The sequence below is a fragment of the Strigops habroptila genome, chromosome 3 (assembly GCF_004027225.2).
Source record: "Strigops habroptila isolate Jane chromosome 3, bStrHab1.2.pri, whole genome shotgun sequence".
In the NCBI taxonomy this organism is placed as follows: domain Eukaryota; kingdom Metazoa; phylum Chordata; class Aves; order Psittaciformes; family Psittacidae; genus Strigops; species Strigops habroptila.
This window is the reverse complement of record NC_044279.2, coordinates 41,599,032-41,625,634: the sequence shown is the minus strand read 5'-3', so window position 1 is coordinate 41,625,634 and position 26,603 is coordinate 41,599,032. Positions and strand designations below refer to the sequence as shown.

At 37.3% G+C, this 26,603-nt stretch overlaps 1 protein-coding gene across 3 annotated transcripts in view; it reads right to left on the bottom strand.

Annotated features, from left to right (window-relative positions):
* SYT1 (synaptotagmin 1) overlaps window positions 1-26,603 on the bottom strand; it is a 360,700-nt gene that overhangs the window by 256,160 nt on the left and 77,937 nt on the right. For all 3 annotated transcript variants that reach the window (XM_030478820.1, XM_030478821.1, XM_030478822.2), the window contains one exon: window positions 17,304-17,411. The gene's annotated coding sequence lies outside the window, so the exon portion shown is untranslated. The remainder of the gene's footprint in view (window positions 1-17,303; window positions 17,412-26,603) is intronic.

Here is a 26,603-nt window from a genome sequence, read left to right as displayed (position 1 = left end):
AGGATGGTAGAATTTGTATTTTTAGACCAGAGCTGGAAATTAACAAGAAGGCTAACCAATTCCAAAATGCAAGCTATAGACATATCTTATACACCAGTATTGAAATGTCATTAGCAGTTCAGGACACTAAAGTCAAGGACATTCAAATTCTTTAACAGGGAGGACCTCAAGAGCTTCTCTGGAGATAAAAAGGTTACTTAATGATGAAAAGCTTAAAAGAGTTCTGAACCTGTTCAGTATCTCAAAGAAGAATATAATGATCATAGAAACTACTAGTGAACTTGAAATAGGACTGTACAGATCATAAGTGCAGCAGAATCAAAAATAAGGACAGGAAGATGGACAAGGAAGTCATATACGAAAGGAAAGGAAGATGATACTTCTCTATGTTGCATAAGAAGCCATGGAACATATGAAGGTAGTGAAAAGACTGTTAAGAGGATTCACAGCTGCTTAAATATTCAGAAGCACTATTTGCCAGCTGGCAAACTGACTGCATCTGTCCAAAGGCAGCTGGATGGAGTGGGTGAATTTGTATTGTTCCTCAACTTCCACATGTGCTAAAATATAGTCAGAGTGATTGGGTTGGTTGGTTGGTTATTACATGCCTGAATCTTTAATTACACAATAATTGTTTGGTATTTCAAAACTTCCTTTTCATGGCTGAACACTGAAAAGCATCCATCTGTACCATCTCTTTTTGTAACCTGTCTGAGGTCGCAGGCTTTTAACTGAAAGAAAATCAATACACTTACAACTTATTTCTTCCCTCCTTCGCATTTTCTTTCATTTGTTTTTGTGTTTACTCATTAAAGCATCCTCCTCTAGCCCTACTACCTGTTGCTCATTACACTACCATGCTTACATTACCTGACTCCATCCATTGCTCCTATTCCATCCAGATTATTGACAATCTCTGATTCTGATTACTGGTCTGTATACATTCTAAACTAAAAGATGTCCAATGCCATCTGCCATTTTATTGTTCGTCTCACAGCCCTATCTTCATCCCTTACCTTTCTGAAGCATTTTTAATGAACTTTTACAGTCTCTTTATAAAATACGTCCTGCTCGTTCCTTACCAGTGTTTTCTACTACACTGATCAATTCTTACCCAAGTCTTAAATCCTGCCATCCTAACACCTCCACAGCCTTTCATATTACTGTCTACACTCCTTTTCTTAACATCTGTTTCAGACTCCATGGCCCTGTAGTTTAGTTTCTGCTCATCTAGCTTTTGGTGGAGCAGGGGGGGTGAAACAAACGGCTGCATAGTTCTGAGTTACCCGCTGGACTCAAACCACGACAGCCTTATAGTTTCTTTACTGTACTGGGCTCTTCTACCTTTTAATCTTATCTCTGGTGAATATTATATGGATTCAGCCAGAATTTGTGAGTCAATGACTCATCTCTTTTTTACAACCAAGCAGTTCCCTGTTCCACGTTTGACTTCCTTTCTAATGCATTACTCTAAATGGCCTGTTAGCAGCTCAAATTTACTATGGCTAGTCCAGAATAACTTTGACTTCTCTAAATCCTTTACCCATATTCTGGCTCATCTCTTCTTCAGCGTTTAGCCTGATTACCAGGAAAGTCTCTGCTCTGGCTCAGGATATTTATTAACTCTTGCCCTTCACTTAAATTGTTCCTTCTTTACAAATATCAAAAACCAGCATTTTTTTTCTATGAAGTGAAGAATATTGTCCGCAGTCTAACTTCTTTTTTTTCTTGGTAATCATAATCTTCTTGCCTTCTCCTCAACTCCCACTCACCTGGCGTAAGCCTCTCCTGATCTATTCTTCATATCTTGTTTCTTACCCATTCAACTGTCTTATCAAAATCGTAACTTCTCTTTCATTTTGTAACTTCTTTCAAGCTTCTCCCAAACAATCTGATCTTTGTTAGTCCCAACATAACCATATTTACATAATTCCTAAAAAATCCATTTCCTGGAATCACAAACTGTAACTCACATGAGCTAAACTAATCTTTCCACCTCAGCAACATATAGTAATGAAACAAATCAGGTAATTCTGTAATAAAAACATTTCCCACAGACTTCTAAGTGCATTTTGTTTAGCTGCAAGATCCTAAACCAGAGACTGGTTTAATTTGTATTCCATGTGAATCTAAATACATGGTATCTGGAAAGCACCATCTGGGCTTACACAATAAGAGTCCAGTCTATGGGCAAACTCAATGTGAAATTCCACTCATAAGTTAATGATGTTCCAACATAAGCCTTTTTGCTTGTATTATAAGACTATTATTTCAATTGTACTAATAGCAAGCAATCTTCTAACACTAGCCTGAAGTAATTCATGGACATTTTCACAACTGCTTTTTCTGGGGTGTATTTGGTACTTCACAAATACTCTGAGATAAGGAAGGTAAGAGTTTACCACACAAAGAGAAAAGCCAGACAGAAGTTTTGTCTCTACAGGGAGAAAGCATGTAGGGGATTTGAAAAACCTTCTCTTCAGACACAGTCTTATCTTTAATAACACTCACAACAAAAGCTGCCAGACATTAACAGAGGTGTTGGTACTTCAAATTAAAAATTAACTACAATCAGTTAAAGTGAAAGGAAAAGAACACATGGGAAGAAGAGTGAAGAAAAACAAAGCCAGTTTTAAGATCAGATCATCTAGTAAAATTATTAATACAAATGAGAAAAACTAAATCAGATTAGAAATACATTCCTGTGAGAAGCACTGCTAGTGAAAAATATCATCTCCTAGAAAAACAAATTAAGAAAAAATGCTTCTAAAAGTGAGCAATGTAGAACTGTGACAGCCGATACCACTAGGGATCTATTGTTTTCAGGCATTAGTTAATGCTTTCTCATACTTCTGTATCCACAAACCATATATTTCATATATTTTGTCTGCTATTCTTATTTCCTAATAGGTTGTAGTCTTCTGCTAAACATTACAAATGGCCCCATTCAGTATGTAAAAAGTTACCCTTACCCATAAAATATTTGTAGAGGCTATAACTCTCAGCAGATGCAAGACAATACTGGCTCTTTCTTGCTCCCCATTCAATGAAAATATTACTGAGCTTTCTGATCACAAACATCTCAACAATTCTCATTCCACCACAAACAAAATAGCAATGTTATAAAAAGAAAAAAAAAAAACCCTAGGTGAAATGTTTTTTACTTTTTAGACATCTTAACTAGGTACGCATTACAGGATTCATATTTCATGTTTACTTTTGTGTCAAATATAAATTGAGCAGCTGCTTAATAGCTAGGCTGGATATTTATCCCCATATTATTAGCCGACTGCTAAAGATTGCCACATGCCTATATATACATACATACATGAACAAATGGAAACATCTCTGTGTATATACAAACAAACACTCCTTTTCTGCAAACATAGAAAAAAAATGCAACTATAGAAGTATTCAATATGTATTCAATACACATACACTATTTTAATGAATAAATTAATGATTTAGAAAGAATTTTAATTACTCTTACTCCTTTCATCAGGTTTCTCAGGATGGGTGAAGGACAAGACATTTTTCTGTGTCTCCTGTAAGAATTTAGCATCAAAGACAATGTAATCATCAAATAAATTTAGTATTTAGCAAGGCTATACTACTTGCACTGCTAACGTTGACATGGAATATAAATTGAATCAGCTGGAGGCAAGGGTTCAGGACAACTCAATAAATACCAAATCAGATTGTTTAGAGTATAATCACCTGAATTTTGAAGTTAATGCTTAAGAGCCACATAGTTTCAAGATCAGCAAACAAAGAAGTTACTGAAAAAAAATTATCCTAAGCATACTTTCAAAAATAGGCATAGGCAGAAATTAGTCTTTGAGGCTTACATGCAGCATACTCAATCTTTCATCTTGAAGCTAGAATTACATTGCTATTCTCTCTCCAATACCATACCTACAAGACAAAGTTATTCATAAAAGTAAATTATGAGGAATGAGTAGAAAGCATATGGCACAGCAAGTTTTAATTTATTACTCCAGCTAACCTACTGGGACACTGCTCTGACATGTTTTATTCCCTCATGAAATTGACTCTTTCCATACAATTTCTTCCACAATTTGCATCCAGAGTGAAACTATTTTGAAGTGGTTTTATGTATTTTTGTAGAGTAACAGATATCACATATACTAGACTTATAAAATAATAATTTGGAATTTTTCTGCTGTGCCCTGCATCCTAAAAATGTAAATTATTTTATTATGTAGATCATTAACGGAGAAGGTTTACTTCAAGAAAAATTATAAAACCTTGACATTTTCTAATGCCAACCTGTTGGTTAACCCTATCATTCATCTTAATCCGTGCAAATTGAACATTCTTACATTTTTAAAATGGAATAAAAGTGCCCCCCAAAAAACCCAAACAAACAAACAAAACCAAAACGAAAACAATGAAAAACAACAACACAGTTTGATAAAAAAAAAAAAAACAAAAAAACAAAACCAAAAAACCAAAACTAACCACCAAAACTTAAAAAAAAGAAAAATATTGATAAGCTTCACATTATGAGAAAAAAAATATATTCTTGTCTTAACATGGTTAGAAATTGTTGCCCTTTGAATATTAAAAACCAATTCCATCTACATGTGAAGCAGACTAGAAATTTGTTGACAGAAAGCAGTGTCAACATGTAGAGGCACTGCCTAGACCCATCTATATCTATCATATATATGTGTAAAAACCTCAGGAAAGAATAATTATCTATTATTTATCTATTACAATTACCTATTTTTTCTTACCCCTCATTCATATCTCATTATATCAGACTGGTTTTACTGTCTTCTGTAAATTACCATGTTGGGTAGGTGTAAGATACTATCAAATCAAGACAGGAATGTTTACAGACATAAACAACCATTTATGTTAAAAAATTCAGGAAGTCTTACCCAATTTCACGTACTTGTGATAGCTAGATGGAAAAACTGAATGGCAGGAAGTATAACCACCTCCAGCCCTTGGCCCTGCTCTTTAGATAGCTTTTCCTACCCTCCAGGCAAGGACAACTGAAGTGCTCATTGGTCAGCTCCTGAAATGTTGACCAATTTTTAACATCAATGAGCTGTGGCAAACAGAACACTGGTCAAGTCAAATGAACAGGTTGGACATGATGTTATGAGGGAAGACACCATCTATCAGAAGGGTCAAGGCACAAATCCATCCCTCATCGTCATCTCACTTCAGGCCACTGTTAGGTTACCTTTTAGTAGAAGATCAACTTCAGAACTGCTGAATAAAGCTTGAGACACAAAACAAAAAAAAAAATACAGCATGTAAAACTTGAAGCAACTACATTGGAAATGTTGGAAAAACAACTCCCAACACTGACACTTCTGTTTTCAATCTGAAATAGGCCATCAGGTGGCTAAATGAAAAGCAAAGATAATGGATTTTTTTCCTCAATTCACATAAGGGGTTTTATACAAGATTCAATGAAAAAGGCTGAGTATAATGTATCTGTGTCTGCATCCTTATCCAGCACACATTTTTCTCACAAAATCCTACGGAAGCAGATATAAGCATATGAAGACACCAACCTTCTACAAACTTCATGTCATATGTAAGGGTGGTATTTTAGAACAGTACAGCTTCACTGTAGTATTGGGAAACATTCATCATATGAGTAAGTTAGTGGTGAACTTCATTGTAAAGCTGAGACCTTATGTGCATGCAACATCAAGCACAATGAAGCCTTGAGGTATAACAGAATAAACAAGACCACCCTTCAAAATGTCTAAGGTTTTCTGCATCTTCATGCTTCTAGAGCAGACATACTCAACCAGAAGATTTCTTAAAATTCTAAACCAGCGTAAGAAATTTGGTATGCAACCCTTTTCGGGAATGTAAGTAATTTCCTACTGAGAAATTACCTATTGTTTAATGGAAAGTCATTGATCTCTGCCCACCACCTGTTTAGTCCAACTGCTTATTTAACACGTTGGGCGATAGCAACACTTTATCTCAGAAATTACCCTTGCTGAAGCTAATGGACATCATGTTGTAATTTTAACTAGATTCAGATTTATTTCCACTCCTAGCCAAGCACTGAGTTCATTAGTTGCTGACAGTGACTTGTGTGCTTGGCTAGCATCTTATCCCACAACTTGTTCCACTAAAATCAATCACCAAACATGCAAAAGTTGGCTCAACAATTCTCAGGTCGGATACAATGTGTATTTCAAGGTGTCATCCTTTCAGAAGATCTGTACACAACACGTGATTAAAAAAACTTACTTTGGATGCTTTTAGGCTACTAATTTGTTGACATATATTCTCATCTATAAACTTCAGGGTAGATCAGGGTGACTGGCTGCGATGCCTATGTGAAACACAATTCAACCTCTGCTAACCCGTATTTGAAAAGAGAAGGCAACTCCTGGATTTCACTGGAAATTACTTACATATGAGTGAAACATCCTCCCTCCCTGTCAAGAGTTTGTAATCTAAGAAATATTCAATCAGGGAATTTGCAGATTCAAAAGAATACACCCAGACACAAGTTATGCAGAAGATTGCCCGCCAGGCACCTGTACCTCTCAAAATGTGGTATTTGAGGCAAAGGAAGAGCTGCTGAGTTCTGCTGTTCCCACCCCATTGGGAGGAAGTGATCCTTTGAGAAGGGACAGAACTTGGCCTTAACACTCACAAACCTCTATGCTTCAATATTTTACTTTCTCAAATTTTCCATGGACAAAGAGTTTGAATCAGCTTCCATTTTATTCAAACCAGTTTATTCACAGTGTCATTGTTACCGTGCCACTGTTAACTTTTGATCTCAACAAATTTTGGGGTTTTTTTACAAAAGCTGGGTTAATAGCATATCCTATGTCACTGTTGACAAAACAACTTGAAAAGAGGTTTTCAAATTTTGGTGTCATCAAAATGCAGGTTGCCAGTACATAATAGTAAGTGAAGCCTTCTACAGACACACAAAAAAGAGTAGGTTGGGAAAGTTAATGTAAAAATACTCAACTCAAAATAATGTCTTTCATGTTCTTCCTATTTACGAAGAATGTATTGATTTGTAATGGAAGCAGCTGACTCACAGACACCAAAATGACTCAGTAACTGGCAGGTTAGCATTATCTATCCACCTTCCTCATGCTGCTCAAGACCAAACGTGCTTCAGCAGCCATAAGCATGAGCCTGCATTATACACATACAGCTGCATGCATGCGTATATGTTTCTCTCATTTATTATTTAACATTCTCCACACAAGATCACAGGACATCTTGCAAGTTTGGTTGCAGAGACTTGCAAGTTTGGTTGCCTTCCATGCGGTTTATAAATGACCACAGAATGCACATTTTAAAACACTGTTCACTGTACCATATCTGAATCTCTCTCTCTCTCTCTCTGCAGCACATATGGGGAATGTATTAATCTAGAAATAACCATGTGGTTGCTAGTGGAAGAAGCAGCAGCAGAATGCAAAGTTGTACAGAGAGCTTGAAAAGATTAAAAAAAAAAAAAAATCTGTACATTACCATGTTGTAAACAACTGTTTATTTACAAAATAAACAGAGTTTGAGCTTACAAGTATGTCAGGCCTACCCTCATATATTAATTATATACAGTTTTGCAGCAGTGGAATGAAATTTTGCAGCCAACACCTTTCACACATAACTAGTTCGTGCTGAAGCAATTTGTCAATCTTATTTAACTGTCATTATTTGCTGCAGTACAAGGAAATTCCAACTGATGTAGGTTAGACTTCTGCTGTCAAATAAAAGGAGTAACAGCCATCTCTCACAAAATACACTAAAGCTAGCTTACATCTTCCCTGCCAAAACTAATAACATATTCCAAGGATGTCCATGTGCTGTCATGTATGTCTTCTGTCCCTGAAAAGTAAAGCTGCATTCTCTGCCTTTATGTGGGTAATTTCTCCACAAAAACTACATTTTTTAAAAGATGGCATTCAGGGCTACAGAATGGAAAGGAATCCCGTTTCACTGCAGCCATCTGTTCCTAACTTAGAGATGGAACTGCATGAAAAGATGGAAGCTCTCTCTCCTGTCTCCACCTGCTCCCTCTGTAACTTTTTTTAGTACTATTCTAGTATATGTTAAAGCTTACTTATTAAAGCCAAATACCAGATGTCCTTGATTGTCCCACCTGCTGGCTGTGCTGACATTTGCCATAACCAATCCTCCTGTCCATCCTCTGTCCTATATGCACACATAAAAAAGCCACTGAGCAGTGTGCATGACATGTCCTCTCTTGGACGCTGTCCAGGGTATGTGAGGAGTAATGGTTGTTTCAGAGGTTTTTATTTTAGTTCTACCTGCAAAGCCTCGTGTGCTTTGGTCAGGAGGTCCCCTGTTGACAATACCTTAATAAACTTCTTGGAAGCCACAATACAAGCAGAACCTGGTCTGGGAAGTGATATTTGAACAGCATTAGCTACTCAATATGAGTATTCTCTGACTAAGGAAACCATATAATCCCTGATCAGTGCATATACATCTTCCCCACCTGTACTCTGCTCATCAGGGGTATGGTTTTTACACAGCTGTACACAACTTGCTTTTTCTTTCATACAAGCTTTTAGATAATCATCTGAGGAGCTCAGAAAAACCTGGTTTCTATCTCTGCATCTCCTGAGAAGCAGGCCATACCACGCACTCTTCTGTGGCACACAGCATAGCGTAATCCAAGAGTTACAAAGTCAAAGCCCCGTAAAGAGGATCATCGTGCACATACAGAACTGGACAATAAAGAAATGTATGTAAAAAAAAAAAAAAAAAAAAAAAAGGATATTGTGTCTTGCAAACGAACATTGTACAAATAAAACTCTGCATATGTTGGAACACAAAAGCCATAAAAATTTCCTGTTTTCCTATGATATATCAGCACATGTAAGTATACCTGGATGCACTTACTATTTCATTATCCACAAGTACAGACCAAAGTCATGTATGTAAACATTTCTACATATAAATATCCAGTCCTTTCAGCCATTTAAATTGGAAACTACAAAGCAAGAGTTATGTCTACAGTTGCTTGTATTTATATTCCTAGTTTTTTAATGACTGATTTCTTTCCCAGATGAGGTCAAGTTCTACGTATTTGCAATTCTACACTTTTTCCCAGCTAACTACTCTTATCTTACTCTGACTTACTCTTATTATAAATAACAGATTATTAAGACTACTTTCCCTCCTTGCATGGACTTCTTACCCCATCACATCCCCCAGGATTTGGGGAATGGACCCAAGCCTCATATACCTTGAAGAGTCCAATTATGAAGAGAGATAACCATGGCAACTAGTAATTAACAATTTGTTAAGAAAACTATCTGGAAAAGGGAACAAAGAGACTCACGAGTGAACAAGAATGATCTGTCTTGGTTCATTCCTTGTTTGGATAATGATTTATTTGGTTTTGTGGGCACGTTTGCCTTGCCTGAAGCTGCTTTTATGATCTCTGTTTCTTGAGATATCTGAAAAGCTAAGTCTGATGTAAAGACTTGATGGATGTCTGCCTAACCAATGCATGTAGCTATTACTTTGTGTTTTCCTTCTTTATTACATTTTCAGAATCAAAAGGAGATAAGCATTACCACAAGCCTCTGTTATCAATATCAAGGAGACATACACACAAAAGACGTTTGAACAAAATGAAATTTTACATGTCAGTAGTAGACAAGCTGCTGTTGGAAAGTGCCAGATAATTAAATTTTAGAGAGAAGCACAAATTTTGGACCTCTCATAGTGATGAGATCTGTCAGACACAGATAAGAATTCGTATTTTAAAAATATACAAGGTTCCATACCTCATCTTTTTTTAATGTAAGAAGAAAATAAACCAGCTGTTTGTGCCAACAGTTCCAACCAGTTTGTCATGCTGTAAAGGACAATGTATCACTCTGGTTGGGCTACCACCTTTCTGACACCAACAGACAGAAGTTATACATAATACAGCAGGAACTCGATTGACCCAGTTTATCAAAGAAATAGCACCAGAACAGCGGAGGATTCCTTTATCTCAGGACAGTGTCCTAACTGATGGTAAGAGAACAGGCAGCCCCAGAAGCAGAGGTGGGCACCAGAAGGGTGACATGGTTTAGTGCAAGGTGTCCCTGACCACAGCAGGGGGGTTGGAAATAGACGATCTTAAGGTCCTTTCCAACCCTAACTATTCTATGATTCTATGTGCTGACTCAAACTGGAGACTTGGCCACCCACCTCCCTGCCAGAGCCGAGGGCTCACCTGCACCCTGGCACCCATTTCTCTTTCCCACATTTTACACTCCCGGGACACACAAATTCTGGATTCAGAGTGATAATGGAAGGCAAATATTCTTTTAATACTTTAGAGGACGGAAAATTATTTTGTTTCTTTTCAATGCCAGTACAAAAGCTTACAGACAAAATTCTGTCACACCATGATCTGTGCAACGAACTTGCTGTGTCGCATGACAGATGGGCTCCAAATTGCAGTGCGGCAAAAAAAATCTGCTACTAGTCTGCATTTCTAGCACAAATTTTCAGCCATACTTCATGTCAGTATGGATAAATACAAAAACATGACATAGAAAATAACATTCTATCTACCATAACCACGAGTAGTATTTCCTTAAAACACGTGAGGGGATTTATTCTGTTTATACTTACAGAGGCATTTAGAGAGAAGAGCTCCTCTGCAGTCAGTACTGGTCTGCTACTGGAAAACAGGTGTCTGTGAGATCAGGTTAGGGAAAAAACCCTCAAGTTTTTCAGACTATCCTAACAAAATGGCCTTTGCTTTCATTGGCTGCTCGAACTGTTCGAGAGGCAGCTTTGAGTCTGAGGTGCAGATGCCCAGGGGGTCCGCAGGGGCCCTGTGAGGAGCAGCCAGGGCTGCCCCATGCTGGACACAGCCTTTCCAGCCAGTTCCAACTGACTCCCCTCAGGGCACGTTTGAGCGCCTCAGACAAGGTGCTGGCACCTCTGGGAAAGTGTGCTTACAAAAGGGCAAAAAACCTGCCCAGGAGTGAGGGGACTGAAGTGTGAGAAACAGCCCTGTGAGCACTGAGGTGAGAGAAGGAGGGCAGGAGGTGCTGCAGACACCCGAGCAGAGATCCCACTGCAGACCATGGTGGAAACCACAGCGAAGCAGGCTGTGCCCCCCCTGCAGCCCACAGATATAGTATCACAGAATCATGGAATAGCAGGCTGGAAGGAACCTTAAGGTTCATCTGGTCCAACCTTTCTAGGAAAAGCATGACCTAGACTAGATGTCTCAGCACCCAGTCCAGCTGGATCTTAAAACTGTCCAGTGTTGGGGAATCCACCACTTCCCTGAGGAGATTATTCCAATGGCTGAGTGTTCTCTTTGTGAAAAGATTTCCTCTTGTGTCCACTCAGAATCTCCCCAGGAGTAACTTGTGACCATTACCCATTGTCTTTTCCCTGTAACTCCTTGTATAAAAGGAGTCTTCATCTTCTTTGTAGCCACCTTTTAAATACTGGAACATGGTAATATCATATTATATCATATGCCCTGAAGGAGTGCAGCCCATAGAGGATCCTATGCTGGAAAAGTGTGAGGAGGAAGGAGTGGCAGAATCCAACTGGAATGAACTGACCACAGCACTCATTCCCCCACACCCCTGCACAGCTCAGCTGGGGAGGCAGAAGAGAATGGAGAAGTGAAGTTTAGCCTGGAAACCAGGGAAGAAGGTGATTTAGTTTTTGTCTTTGTTTCTCACCATCCAAATCTATTTTAATTCGCAATGAATTAAATTAATCTTCCTCAAGTTGAGTCTGTTTTGCCTGTGATGGTAATTGGTCAGTGATCTCCCATCTTTATCTTGATGAGCTTTTCCGCTTTATTTCCTCCTGCTGTCCTGTTGAGAACAGGGAGTGCGAGAACAGCTGGGTGGGGGCCTAGCATCCAGCCAAGGTCAACCCACCATGCTCGGTATCAGATTTGGGAACTGGTTTTTACTGATTCAGGTAGTCCAATTATACAAAAGTGGCTGAAGGTCATTTTTCATTACAATGCCAATCACACTTCCTATGATAGTGAGGTGAGCAGTACTTGCTACATAGAAAGTAAATGGTGGTGTCAGCACGTACTGCCCCCAGCCACCTCCTGTGAAGGCTCAAAGTTCTGGAGTGGTTTCAGAAGCTGCTTAAACTGATTTAAGACTTTGCTGTTGCCAAAAGAGAAGAGATGCTGTGCTACATCCCATATGCACATCACTGCACTATTCCTTGTGTGGCAGAAGTAAGGCTTATCTGGCTGAAAACTGTTAACTTTTAGTGCTGGAACAAAAAGGGAGCATAAGATCATCACTGCCAGTAAAAATGTATAGTTCATGATAGGAGAAAATGACCCTTGGACTATTTCAGGCTCATGATTCCAATGTATCTCTGAAAATAACTATCCTTATTAGACTTGGATTACAGCTTTTCCCCTAACTTTAAACCACGGTTACTTAAAACGTCCATCCTGATTTACTCAGATGTAAAGATGATCAGAAATATCCTATTGAGGTTTTTCCAAGCCAATTTATCACCAATTTTTTTCTACATCACTTGAACAAACCTGTGATAGGACCAGAGGACTTTCTGAACCAAAATTTATGGTCTAGCTAATCTTGTATCCTCTTTCTGAAAAATGACAACATAAATAATTTAAAAAAAAAAAAAAAAAAAAGGTGTGTGACCTCCTGCACTAGTTATCTGGAAAATAATTCATTCCATGAAAGAATATCCTACCCACTTATCCATTTATTTTGCCTTACATGTGCTTTTTTTTCTTCCCCCTAAAATCTTGCAATAATCTACTGATAGAATTCTTATTGCCATATAAATTCAAAAATGTTTGAATTTTGCCAGCTTCTTGGCTTCATCCTGTAGTAATCTAGCAGGCCTTTTATCCAGCCACTTAAAAAAATCAATACTCTTCCCAGGTATGATGTGCAGTGTAGATTCATGCTTTCGCCATAAATATAGCTCTTTCCAGATCTGGTTTTTATTTTTTGCCTGCCAAAAAAGGAAAGAAAAGTCATGTCCTCCCCTGCCACATAAGCATATGCAGGAGAATGAGCGTCTATTTTCTGACCATCACTGATGCTGAGATTGACTGGGAGAAACAGCAAGGACTCCAAGTACCACCTCTGGCTCACTGAGCTGACTGTTTGATTGTTCTCATTTTGTTTAACAGCTTATGTATAATTGCTGCTGGTTTAGAATGTAACACAATAAATGCAGAGCTGTGGGAAGAAAGAAGCCTTTTTTTGAACCAGCAATTTTATTCTCTTTCTTATAGGCAGAGCAAGTCCTGCACTTCACTGTATTACTTTGTAAAATTTTCCCAAAAAATGTCTTTGGTATGTCTGATTCATCCTTAATTGCTAAAACCCAGAAATCTCATTACAGCCTATGTTGCCAGTATAAGATAGTAGAAGTTACTTTCAGCTAAGGAGGTTATACACAGTTTAATAAATTTCAACAAATTAAAGTAAATTTTGCATTTATTGTTTTCCCTATTTTTAATGGATGCATGCACCACGGATCTATGTAAAATTCAATTTTCACTGTTGCTTAATGGTTTCCCTCTAAGATGGAAATTATTAAAGGAGGCAAAATGTATCCATCTATAGCCTAGAGATTTTAATTTATCAGCCGAACGTTGATTCCCAGAAGAGCAATGAAGTGTTAGTTCAGAAAAAAGGAGGTCAAAAAATACAGGAAAAAGAAAAAGAAGTTGTGCAAATATCTATGCTTTCAGAGACAGGTTTACAGTCTATTAACCTTTGCTCCCAGACAAGTCTGCAAACTGTGGCAACACTGTTCACTACAATTTTGATGTTCATTGCAACAACATGTTAGTCCTTGATTTCTTGATTTTTGATCAGTCCCATGACAATATGTGAACATCTTTCCAGTAGATAGGACTTTTCTAACCAGAAAATGTACTAATTATTTAAAAGACAAAAAAACCCCAAAATCTCGAATAATTTGGGAAAGCATAATTTTTCTCAACCAATTTAGAGAACACAAAAGTAACATCCTCTATCTTGTAGGGAGCTATTTAACACAGCTTGTAAGATATTTTCTTTCACTGAGGCATGTTGAGTATAAATCCTAAAATTAATCACCAGTTTTCCCCACCAGCAAAACCCACTGACTGAAATGGAAGTCTATTTGTAGTCCACATGCTCCACCACAGTCAATGGAGTTTCACAAGCTTGAGAATGAAATAGAGATTCCAGGATTTCCTTCTTGTTTCCAAAATACTACTATGGCAAGAAAAAGGGAAAGAACTCATGAGAGTGTTGCTATCAACTGGCAAGGTTTCTTGAACCAAATGGGGTCAGACCATTGAGACTGGTTGGTCTGCAGTGTCCTGGTTCTGCACCTGTACTATTTACAGCCTTCCTCTGTGCTCTGCTGAGATTCTCCCAGTGCTGACCTAAGCACCACACTGCATTTCTAGCATGTCCAAAGCAACTACAGTGGAATAGTTCCTGTAACAGGAGAACTACTTTCATCCTTGTTACTATCACAAAATACAAGCAAAAAAATAACACCAAAATCAACACACCATAAATATATCTAAGTGGAAAGTAGTATTAAAGATAAATTGAATCTAAAACACTTAAAGGAATATTTTTTAACCAATTCAATGGATTTTTTAAATAGGAAGACTCTGCTTAAACATCTGAAATTATTTTGTGTTTCAGTAAGCACTCTCTAATACTCAAAAAGTCTCAGAAGATATTTCCTACTGATTCTGTTTATTACAATACCCCCTTTAACCCAATTTGTAAAGTGTTATACAGACATCAACAACACTCAGAGACCTACTAAACAAATTCTACAATTTGGGTGACAGATTAAGAAGCATTTCTAGTTTAGATTTCTGCATCTGAGCTTCAGGTTTTGTTGCATCCTTATATTCTCATTGTAGATCTTTTTTAAAGTTCTCCTGGATTCATTCTTATTCCATTCTTGCTTTAATTTTCCTTTCCACTTCATATTTACCTTACAGACAACTTTATTTTATTTCACATTCCTGTGAATCTTATTGTAGCTCATGGGTATATGTGGATAATCTCTTTAGTAGCAATCCACTTCAGGGCATGAGACAGTCAAATGTGTATGCAGTCCTTCAAGCTACTGTTCAAATGGAAATCCAGCTCTCAGATCCCAAAACATTTGCCTTCGTTTAAATTAGTCTGAGTTATAACATTGGTGACTTAGTCCCAGACACATTCATAGACAGCATTTCGTATTCTCAGAAGAAACTGTCTGTAACTGAGACACACATAATAGTGAACAGAGATGGAAATTAATTTTATCACTGTGATGAACACACTACTACTTCAATCAAAATCCATTTGCAAGTTTTGGTGAAACAAGAACAGGTGCAGGGGAATTAGAAAATAAAATATTTTTTCAATATCTTTCTCTCCCCCTCCTTTTTCCACATTCAGCACAGAGCTGTACTCTGTTTTATTACTGAAAATAAAAGGTAGGCTTTGGGCAGAATGACAGCCACTGCTAAAGTCACACATTGAGAACTAGTCTCACAACAATCTGTTCTACAACACAAACACACAGTGTTATTCTTTCCAAGTGAGTTATTTTCTTTGAGGTCAATTTATTGAAGACATATTGCTTTGCATTTTCACGTGGCTTTTCACTTGTTTTGCGAACTTTCATTGAGTAGTGCCCTGACATTTCATTGTCTTTATACATTGTTGCTTTTCATTTGACCCCTGAATGATCCCCACTTCCACAAGCTCTCTGTGAAACATCTGCACAAACAGAAAAAGCATAAAGAGCTCTAACTCAAATGAAGCCTTGAAGCCCTTGCAAGTATAAACAATTAATAGGTGTGGGAACTGTGACATGCAAGCAGAAGCCCTCTAAATATCTTCAGACTATACAGAAACTCTTTTCCTCTATTAAAAGGAGTGGGTTTAGTGTAATATTTCACTGAAATTGCATAAAGCCTGGCAATTACAAGGAATCTTAACAGAACAAGATTGTTTCTCTTACTCTCCTCATCCCTGGAGAAAACATCAAAGCAACTGGGTGAAGACAGCCTACCTAGGCTATAGCAAGCATTGTTTCTTAGACTTAACATATTCAGAAAAGTATCCATGCAATTTCCTAAAAATAGCTTGATCAATTTCAAATAGTTATCAAGTCAAGAAGTAACGAATCAAGTCTAAAATGGGTAGTCATAAATTTTCACTGTTCATTACTGAAACAAGTATTTTCAGATGAAGCATTAACAGTAGCAGTGTAATAAATTAGTTTCCAAATGTTGTATCACCAAAACAGAATATCGGTGAAATAACTTTAGAACATCCCTAAAAATGTGTGTTCCTTTTCCCCCTACAACAATAGTTACATAGAGATGTAAATTACTAGAATGAAGAGGACTTTTATTTACTAATCTCTGTGAGCACTGTACAGTTTTATTAATTGTCTTTCAAAAAAAGAATAAATCTCTTATCAATGTAATTATCTTACAGGAAATAAAGGCTTCTTTAGTAAATATATTTCTATCTAGACATTACTGCTCTCAATTAATAAAATCATGACATAAATTTCATTGCTGGCTCCAAAAATCAGAAAAGTGAAAGATAGAGTCTAGAATGCAAGACTGACATTATAATCACAGCTCCTAATTTCAATGTGCTGTCTTCATCACTGGTACAGGTGCTCATGAAATGACTACAGAAGCAATGTGACTGCCTGGTGGAGACTGAGGTCTACAAACATTAATTCCAATGGAACTCGTTATCTAAAAAGGCACAGAAGACATCTACAACGTGAAAAATCAGCGTAACGTAGCACATGCAGCTTCCATTGCTTGAGATATTCACAGGCAAAAATATAAGAACACACATGACTGAATGTATAAATCAAAGACAAATCTTACTGAGAAGTGATCTGAGTAGTGGTACGCAATGGCAGATGCCACAACATATTTTTTTATGAAGCAAGGCTGTTCAAGATCATCTATGGATAACGAAGCATGACATCTTGGGACTTGATAAAACGCAAGTTGATGGTGAGAGAAAGTAAAGAATACAACTACTATCTGAACAGCCAACAAATGCATATAAACAGGGCTTTTTCCATCTTTAATGTCAGTGAGAAATATGACATCTTACCACAAAATTATATGTTCACTAGTCTAATAGACTTTACATCAGAAAAAGCTGTCTTTCAATTATTTACTACCTCCATTTTATTTCTCAGAAAGCACCATGCATTAAAGCATTTAACAGGGTATGGAAGGAAACAGAATCCATGTTTGTTTCAAATACCTTATATGAATGGCATCAACGCAGTTTTCACAGGAAAATCTTGAATGAAGACTCTATCAATTTCTAGTTTCTTCACAGCTCAGAAAAAATATCCTGTTTCTTTTCTCCCTTTAAAAGAAAGACATTCAATGTGAATATTTGCCAGTACCTATGCAGCTGTATTTTCATCTTTGCCTACAAACAACTGCTTCTTTAAAACGCCTTTAAATATACTTTGATTGTTCAGTGCCCTTCAGCGGATTGCCAGAAGTTAATTATCATGAGAGTTAATCAGATTGTTAATTTACACAGAAAAAATATACATGAACAAGTTTTCTTCATCATGGACTCATTTGGACTGGCTTAGTGTGCTCCAATAATATGTATTTCTGTAGATCAGTGAGGCAAGTACAGTGGATTGGAGTGATCTCACAAACATATTTTCTTACTGCTGTATCCCACAAGGTTCCTTAGCATGCTCCATGAATTCAGTTGACACCAAAGAGATATGGATTTATACTTGCACATTTTTTAACTTCTATACACAACCAGACAATTTCAAACCAGTTTGCATTAAGGGACAGAAGTGACATAAGTAAACTCAATCTTTAGGCTCGAACAATTTCATGGAAGTATTAAGATTATACTACAGATAATATTTTTTTCCCCTCTTCTCAGGTCTTCTATTTTCCTTCTGTAGAGTCTCTTATAAAAAAGAATTCATGTTGCTTTTTCCCCATAGCTATTACTAGAAGTTTCAGTGAAGACTGAATGCTTACTGTGCTGGAAGTTGCTTAAAGAAGACTGTAAGAGATCTTTTAAGATTTTTATAAATCAAATCCCTGAGACAGGCAAAGGATAGGAGTAAAGCTATATCAACATGTTTGTTCTACAGATAGAAGCAGAGGTACACAAAAATTAAACAATACACTGAATGTCACATGAGGAGTCTGGTTTAAGGAACCTGCTCAGCCTTAAATGTCTTGAATCCTTGCCCAATTGCTTAATCATACACCATAAAAGCTGTCCTCAGTCTCCGCATCTTACATGTGGTGCTTCTGATTATTTTCCTTAGTAAGAAATACTATCATTATTTCCTCTTGCCAGTGTTGGTAAGATTTAAAACAGCAAAATGAAAAGATAACATTTTTTTTAAGGAAAAAAAAAAAAAAGCATTTCATAATACAAAAGTTCACTAGAAGTTTTTTTAAATAGTTTGGAAGCTCTCATTTTTCACTACTTAAGTCCTAAGAAATCAATATTGTTAACCACAACAGTAAAAACCAATTTTCTATAAATGTGGATACCTATAATTTGCTTTCTATTTTTTTAGGGAATAAAGCCTGTATCAGCAAGGCAAACTGCATTGAATTTACAGTCACCAAAGTCATGGGGCAATAGGAATTCAGACCACCACACAATGCACATTTTCCATCGGAAAATGAAAGAAAGACTAAATCCTTTAAATGACTCCAGGACCTAGGGTTTTAATGAAATAAATATCAGGAAAAGCTGGTTAAAAACATTCCAGCTTTCAGAGTCAACATTTATTTTGTACCTTGTGGCTGTCTGGATAGAATATATTTATCAAAACAACAAAGTAAAATTAAACACATTAGATGCAAGCCACATTAAAAAAAGAACATTGCAGCAATGTCCAGCACTCATAGTTTAATTCAGCCTCTTTCTGAGGTTTTATGACAGTCTCTGAGTCACTATTTCTTGTGGGGTGCCATGCTTATCCAGTGCCTAGGTCCATCCCTCCTGTCTGTAAATGATTTCTAATTTGTATACCACAGAAAGTACATTCTCAAAATTAAATAATGATGATTTTCATGGTGAACTTTTTTCAAGATTAAAAAATCCACAACCCAAACCAGTAATTTTTTATACCCAATAATGGATCCTCATCCCCTCCCCCCCCTTTTTTCTTTAGATCACACAGTATATACTGGATATTCCTACATATCCAAGCACAGCTCACACTGAACTCCATTTTTCTGCCTTCCTGAATCATTTCTCAACCATTCCCAGTTCCCTCCAGTTAGGATGATGGCTGATGCTAATGGCAGTTCTGTTGGCAGCTCTATGTCTGCTGTCCAGATATCCAGTTCCTTATTAGATCTGTCTTCCCTAGCGCTCCCTGCCAATTCTTACCGTTGTTGGGTCAGTCCCAGTTCCCCATTCCATGTCCCACTTTTACTTCTACTCTCCAGGTAGACTATTAATCCAGTGCCCATCAAACCTTGGCCACTCCTTCCTCAGCCCAACACTGACCAGTTTTCTCCCCTACTGGTACCCTTCTGCCCACTGGGATCCCGGCAGGGTCTGGATCCCACTGCTGGGGCAGGTGCCTTCCCATCACAAAGAGGAGTTATCAAGAGCCATCACAGGAAACTCTTCTGTATTTTTTGTCCTGCAGCACACATATATTGAGTCCATGGGAATGCCACGAGCTTATCATAGTTGGCCTTAGGAGTTCGAGAAGCTTGAGCACACTCAGCAATGACCACAAACAGAGATTTTCCATCTTCAGCAATAAAAGATGTCTCTTTCCTCCGCAAATCCTGATGCTCTTAAAAAGCTTATGAATTTGCTAATTCTAGTGGATATTCACAGGGATGGCCACAAGCACATTCTGTTCAGAAACGGCAACCTCACTACTAGGCAGGAAAACAAACTCCACCAAAAAGGAAATTTTTAAATGTGATATATAGTTCTGTGTTGAGATCTTAACTGTGTTAAAATATCCTAGCTAGAAGAAAATATTTCTAAGGAGACAGCAGTTAGCCTTTGGGAGTCAGGAAAAGACAGATAACTCTATCAATGAAGTAAGTTTTAGTATGTTAATAAAGGTAACAGTGAAATGCTGTCCATGTTTCAACAAGAATTTTCAGGTTTTCTTACAGATTCAAAACTTCTTTTTACAAGTCCCGTGGGGAGCAGAAGGAACCTCTCTCACTTATTGGATGAACAGTGCATAATACTTTGCGTAATGAAATTAAGCAGCCTGAAATACATGTGAACATGACTAATGAGAGCAAATGCGGCAGGAAAACCAAGCAGATGGCTTGGGCGTGCTAGAACAGAGTAGCAAGGAGAGATGAGAGTGTTTAAGAGGTTTGCAGGATACATATAGAAATACCGATATAATCTTTGCATTTCTGTATAATACTGCACCTGTCAGCACTTCAACAGTCTATGGATCACAAGTGAGAGCTTGCCAGAATACTAAGTGTCTCTCTGGAAAATCTTTATGCATCTTCCATAGAGATGCAAAATGAAAACAAAAGGGTAGAGTTTTGTTTTGCATTTTGTGTCTTGCATTTTTAATTGCATGAAAAGATACTTCAGCTAGTGGTATATTTTTAAAGAACAAGTCTTTCTCCACCAAGACTCTGGTCCTCAGAGACCTCCCCCATAGTATGAACATTTGGGGGAAAACACAGAAAGACAGAGAGAAAGAAGGTAGCAAGTATTAAAAGATGGTAGGAAAAGGCTTTCTTATCAAGAAAGGTTAATGACCTTATGAAGGATGCTACAAGAAACACAGGAAAATGAGGATAAAATCAGTTTGTTCTCATTTCTTTCTGGGAAAAAAATAATCTGTCCACAGAAAAGATTAACTGTTCAGTTCTATAATTTGAGCTGAAATGAGGATTACCAGGCAGCTTCTCCTCGACAGGTATTTCTTGGCTAAAGGCATAATTCTGCTCTGCATGCAACACATATTTACACTGGCTATTTAATTCTGCAAACTTACTGGATTGCCTGCAGTTATAATATAAAAAACAAGCAGATTCAGAAAGAAAAAAGTATCAATCTGACCAACTTTACAATATCATACTTCTGCCTTCTCTACCACAAATGATTGGGATAAAATGCCTTCAGATCTATATTTTCTGACAGCTGAGATTTATTTTTTCTCACTTAAAAACATTATCTGATGTTTCTGAAAGAAAGCAGACACACTACCTGTGGTCGCAATATAAGGACATCTTGGTTTTGCTTTTTTAAAGTTCAGAATTTTTTGACTCACAGAAAGATACTGAATAATTTCATGGAACATCACTATTCAGCAGAAAAAAGGGAAACCACAAAACCCCAAACTTCTTTTAGTTCTAGAAGACAGTAATGATATTTCTTTACTATTTTTTCACTGACTTCTGACTATTTTTATCTCCTGTACTAAACAAATCCAATTTCTATCAGTCTGAAGCATATTAAAATTATCTCCACTCTGCAACAAGCACAGGAGTCTAAATACCTGGCAACTGTAGACCAGCAAGATCTTTCGGTCAGCCTTCATCTAAATTTATCAGGTGACATACGTAGAGATGATCTCTTTATTTTACTGCAAATGATTCTTAATTACACTGCAGCACAGTTTTTAAGCTTCAACCCAAGAAATGTTATAATGTTTGTTACATGATAAATACCTTAAATGAGAAAAGTAATACACAGACATCATTCCAGCCCGCATTACTTGTGTCAGGTCTCCTTCTGACCTTCCATTTCAAACCTTGGCTGCTATTCAATCAGCAAAATCCAGCCCTTCTAGCTTTCTAACATAACTTGCGTTAAATATAAGCACCTATCACAGTACTAATAAAATATGGGATTATTGATTTCGATGCATTTTACTGAACAATGCCCACACAGGCCAGGTATGCAATAGAGTTTTGTGATGAAAAGCATCAACTGATATTTTCTGTCTATCTTGTCACTGCTGTAAAAATTATATTCTCCTTCTGTAAAGCTGTTCGTAAATAAATTCAGTTGTAAAGCTGAGTTTCTGAGATCTTCTGCAGTAATGTGTATCAAAACAGAGGGCTCAAACTGTACTTTCGTATCGCTTTGGTATAGGATGTATATAGGAAAACTAGCAACCATAAAGGATAGTAGGAGCAAAGTGCAAAACAAACAAAAGAAGGTAGTTCTTTGCCCAATAGGTGGGAAGATCTATGAAACTCTCAGAAACATATCAGGGGGTAAAAGAACATTTTTAAGAGTTGTGTAGGGATACTGATCACGAATTTGGAAGAGAGATTCATCGAGAGTTAGAGAAATCACACCAGGTTCAGGAAATCACTTGAGCTGAGAACAATCAGAGGCTAGGAATTTTCAAGAAACAAGTGACACATGCTCACTCTATTAATCTCTTCTTTGGAAATCTCCTATGGCTTGTTGGAAACAGGATGCTGGACTCTGCAGATCCCAGGCTATGAGAATCCCTGGTCTGAGTTCTCGGGACCATTCCTCCATTCTAACAAGAGATGCTCTGAAGTTGACCTATACTTTTACCTAAGCAAAGGCAAGGAAACAGATTCCTTAATATTCCAGGAATTGGTCAAAAACACTACATGACACATATGCATCACCCACTGATCCCTAGTATTGCATGTGAGCCCATTTCTACTCGACAAATTTGTATGGCTTAAACTAAATATGACCATGACTATTGTTCCATTATGTCCTGGGTTCAGCTATAGCAGTCATTTTTCTCCTGCTTAGTAGCTGGTGCAGTGCTGTGTTTTTTAACTTTCAGCCTGGGAACAACGCTGATAACACCGATGTTTTTAGTTGTTGCTAAGTAATGTTTACTCCAACCAAGGACTTTCTCAGTCTCATGCTTTGCCAGGGAGGAGGGGAAGCCGGGAGGAAGCAGAGACAGGACACCTGACCCAAACTAGCCAAAGGGGTATTCCATACCATGGCACATCGTGCCCAGTATATAAACCGGGGGGAGTTACCCGGAAGGCCCAGATCACTGCTCAGGTCGGGCTGGGTATCGGTCGGCGGGTGGTGAGCAACTGTATCCTCTCCACTTGTTATTTCACTAATCATTATTATCATTGGTGGTAGCAGTAGTGGTTTGTATTATACCTTAGTCGCGGGACTGCTCTTATCTCAACGCGTGGGAGTTACATTCTTCCGATTCTCCTCCCCATCCCTCCGGGAGCAGGGGGAGGAAGGGGGGTAGTGAGCGAGCGGCTGTGTGGTTCTGAGTTACCGGCCGGGCTCAAACCACGCCACATTAGTAGTATGGTGACTGCACCTTGAGTACAAGTACTTAGTCATCTAGAAAAATAAATGATTCAAAAAACATGCACGAGAAAGCTTCACAACTATACTACAAGTGAAACTCATTTGAGTCTTCCAAACAGTTATTCTGTAAGTACTTTAGGATTAAAATCTGCTAGAAGGTAATTTCAACATGCCCACCTTCCCTAGTACTGAAACTGGTGAAGTAAAAAGGTAGTAATAAATTTTAGATCAAATTTCTATCCTTATATAGTATACGCTAGTATAAGGCAGACAAATGTAAACACAGAATCCAACAGTCTGAAAACTAGGAGGAACTACACTTCATCTTACCTGGTAGAGCAAGTGCAGAACATGAAGTGACTGTAGAACAGAGTCATGTAGACACAAAGACTTATAATTGTCTGATCTGGTAATTGCAAATTTCAAATGTGTTCTTTCCCTGTATATTGTTTTAGGTGTCCATATGGTAGCACATAGCTAGATATTTATAAAAAATTTGCCTTGATGACATGTGGTCAACACCTTTGAGTTGTCACACTTAAATGTGCCTGTCCTCACATGTCGCTATTCAAGTCATACATGTTTTCTAGTCTGTCTGGTCTCAGTAGGATATTTTTTTTACTTTTCTTTTGGAGATATTTTTTCCCAGGAGACTTTGGACCGAAATTCTTGTTAAAGTTACACACAAGTAATGAAGGAAATTCTAGCCTCTTTCTCTATTTCCTAATCAAAAGCAGGAAGCAATAAATACACACTTCAGTTTGCACTGGCAAAAGTATCATTCTTGATCTTATCACTTAAGTGACAGAAGCCAAACCCAGTATTTCTAGTACCACCTTATCTTACTGGTCTTTGTGGAAAATTCTGTAAAACTCTTACCCTCCTACTTCCACTTCATTTATGTACAGATATTACTTACTAACATTCTTTTGCTTTAGCTACATCTTGGATCATTAACATTAATTTTTCTACTGCAGCAAAAGCAGACTTTGACAGACATCTTGCTTTTCTATGAATTTTCTTCCTCCACATGAATGCTAAAGTATGCAATAAAAAATAAGAATCAATAGTTCATTACAGAGTGAACACCAATTTTATACGATTTCCTTACATTGTGCCAAGTTCTATCCTCAAACTCTCATTCTGACCTCTCTTACCAACCCAATTCCATACTGATCAACTTATTCACTTGTTACTAAGGAACAATTTCAAGCTTAAACTATGAGTGTGACCTTCAACTTATAAAAGACATCAAACACAAGATCCATTTGATAGTATAGAACTCACTGCAGAAGGAAACTAAACATTTTTTTTTTCATGCTACAAGTGAAAATAACCCAAACACCAAAACACATAAAACTAACAAGGTGACAAAGGAAGGGTAAGTTTTTGAGGTTCTGTTTTCCAGATCTGTGTATTTGCTCAATTAGCAATTATTAAAGTCAACTGATGTGACCAGCTGACAACTTGCAATGCCAAATTAAGAGTTTAATGTTCTTTGCTGACATCCAGCTGATGTACAATGTGCCACTCTGTAGCTAGAAAACTCTGCTTGTCCTTTTTAAGATGACAAAACAATCTTCACAAAGCTTTGGCAATACGAGCTCACAGTTAATTGAGATGCTGTACATAATTTCAGGTTGGACTCTCTTCAAAACAATAGTTTATTAGCCAGTTAGGTTGGAAAGAAGCATTTCCCCCTACAAACAGCTTTGATGAGCCCAGTTACCATTCTTCTCACATACACAAAGGAAAACAAAACCAAATTCACTTGCAAAGCTTTATTTTCCAACTGCAACATTTAAAGGGAAGGTTGCTATTTCCTCTGGCAAAGACTTATGAACATAAAAATAAAAAATGTTGTAGTCATAAAACCAGGAAAAAAACATACAATCAAATTAGAAATCTCAAAAAGCATGAACTTATCACATGCATGCAGGCAGAGCTCCCACACATCTAAGGATCAGATAAAGATTTTAATTTGCTCCCTTGAAAATCGGTGTTCATATTTAGAACAAATAAAAAGTTCGTCATCACTTCTTTTCCATCCAATATCCAGGAAGCTTCCTTGTCAGAATATACACCAAAACTCTACACTCAGGCAATGAATAGGTGCACACATACAGCAGTCAAAACATGGTAAGTTACAACAAAGAGTCGTTTAAGAGTGGGGGCGCTTTGCATTTTAAGCTTGGAGTTCCTATTGTCCAATTAGGCACCACAGCTTAGATAACCAGTTTTTACAGTTGCACTTATTTGGAAACAGGAAAACATGAGAACATCACAGCCACCTCACAACCAGGTTTTCAGCAGGAATGATATAAACTGTAACACATATGAGATTTGAAAGTTAGTTTAAACAAAAACACAACACAGTTAATTCTGCCTTGGCAGAGGAAAGAGTGTGAGGCCCACATTTTTTTTTCAATCTGCATCTTCTATTTTTAACTTTCACGTATATTATACGCATATAGATAAATGAATATTAATGTATTCATATCCAATTAATAATTCCAGACTAGCCAGGATGTGGTAAAGATACCATTTTAAAATTATTTTAATTTGTCTTTGAAGTACTACTTTCTTAACTATAAGGAAACATAAAACACCTAATAGAAAAGGAAACCAGTCCATATTGCCTCTGTGTGGGTGTGGGTGAAATGCAGTAATGCAGTGTTATTGCCTTTTGGTTTTCTCCTAACTAGACATTCCGAGGGACAATGGGATGTTACTGTAGACACTTTTATTTCTCTCAAAACCTAAAATAGACAGTGAAGAAAATAACCAGATACAACTTTACTACTGCTTGATTAATTACCAAAAGTTCACACTCATCAGCATAGTCCCCATACGATGGACAGCGTTTCTGTCATGACCAATGGTTCCATAAGCCTTCAAGCCAACACTTAAAAAATACCACTAAAAAAAACCCATTAAAAACATGTGAAAATTCTACTTAGTTTTCTAAGGATTTCCTGAGGCTTGTCAATATCAGGTGATCAAACTTAAAAGGTGTTTAATAACGAGTCATAAAAACAAGCACTTGCTGAAAACCTCCAACAGAATATTAAGTGATGCAGAAGATCTTATCAGAGAAGTATTAACACAGTGCCACAAAACTTCAAAAAACCCAATGGCCATTGACATAATCAGTTTATGAGACAACATTTGTATCAATACTACTCTTTTCTCCTTTTGTTTTCAAATTTTCAATCAAATATTTTTATTTTAACTATAGATAAACTGACACTACCATTTCATTTTTAGTTAGAA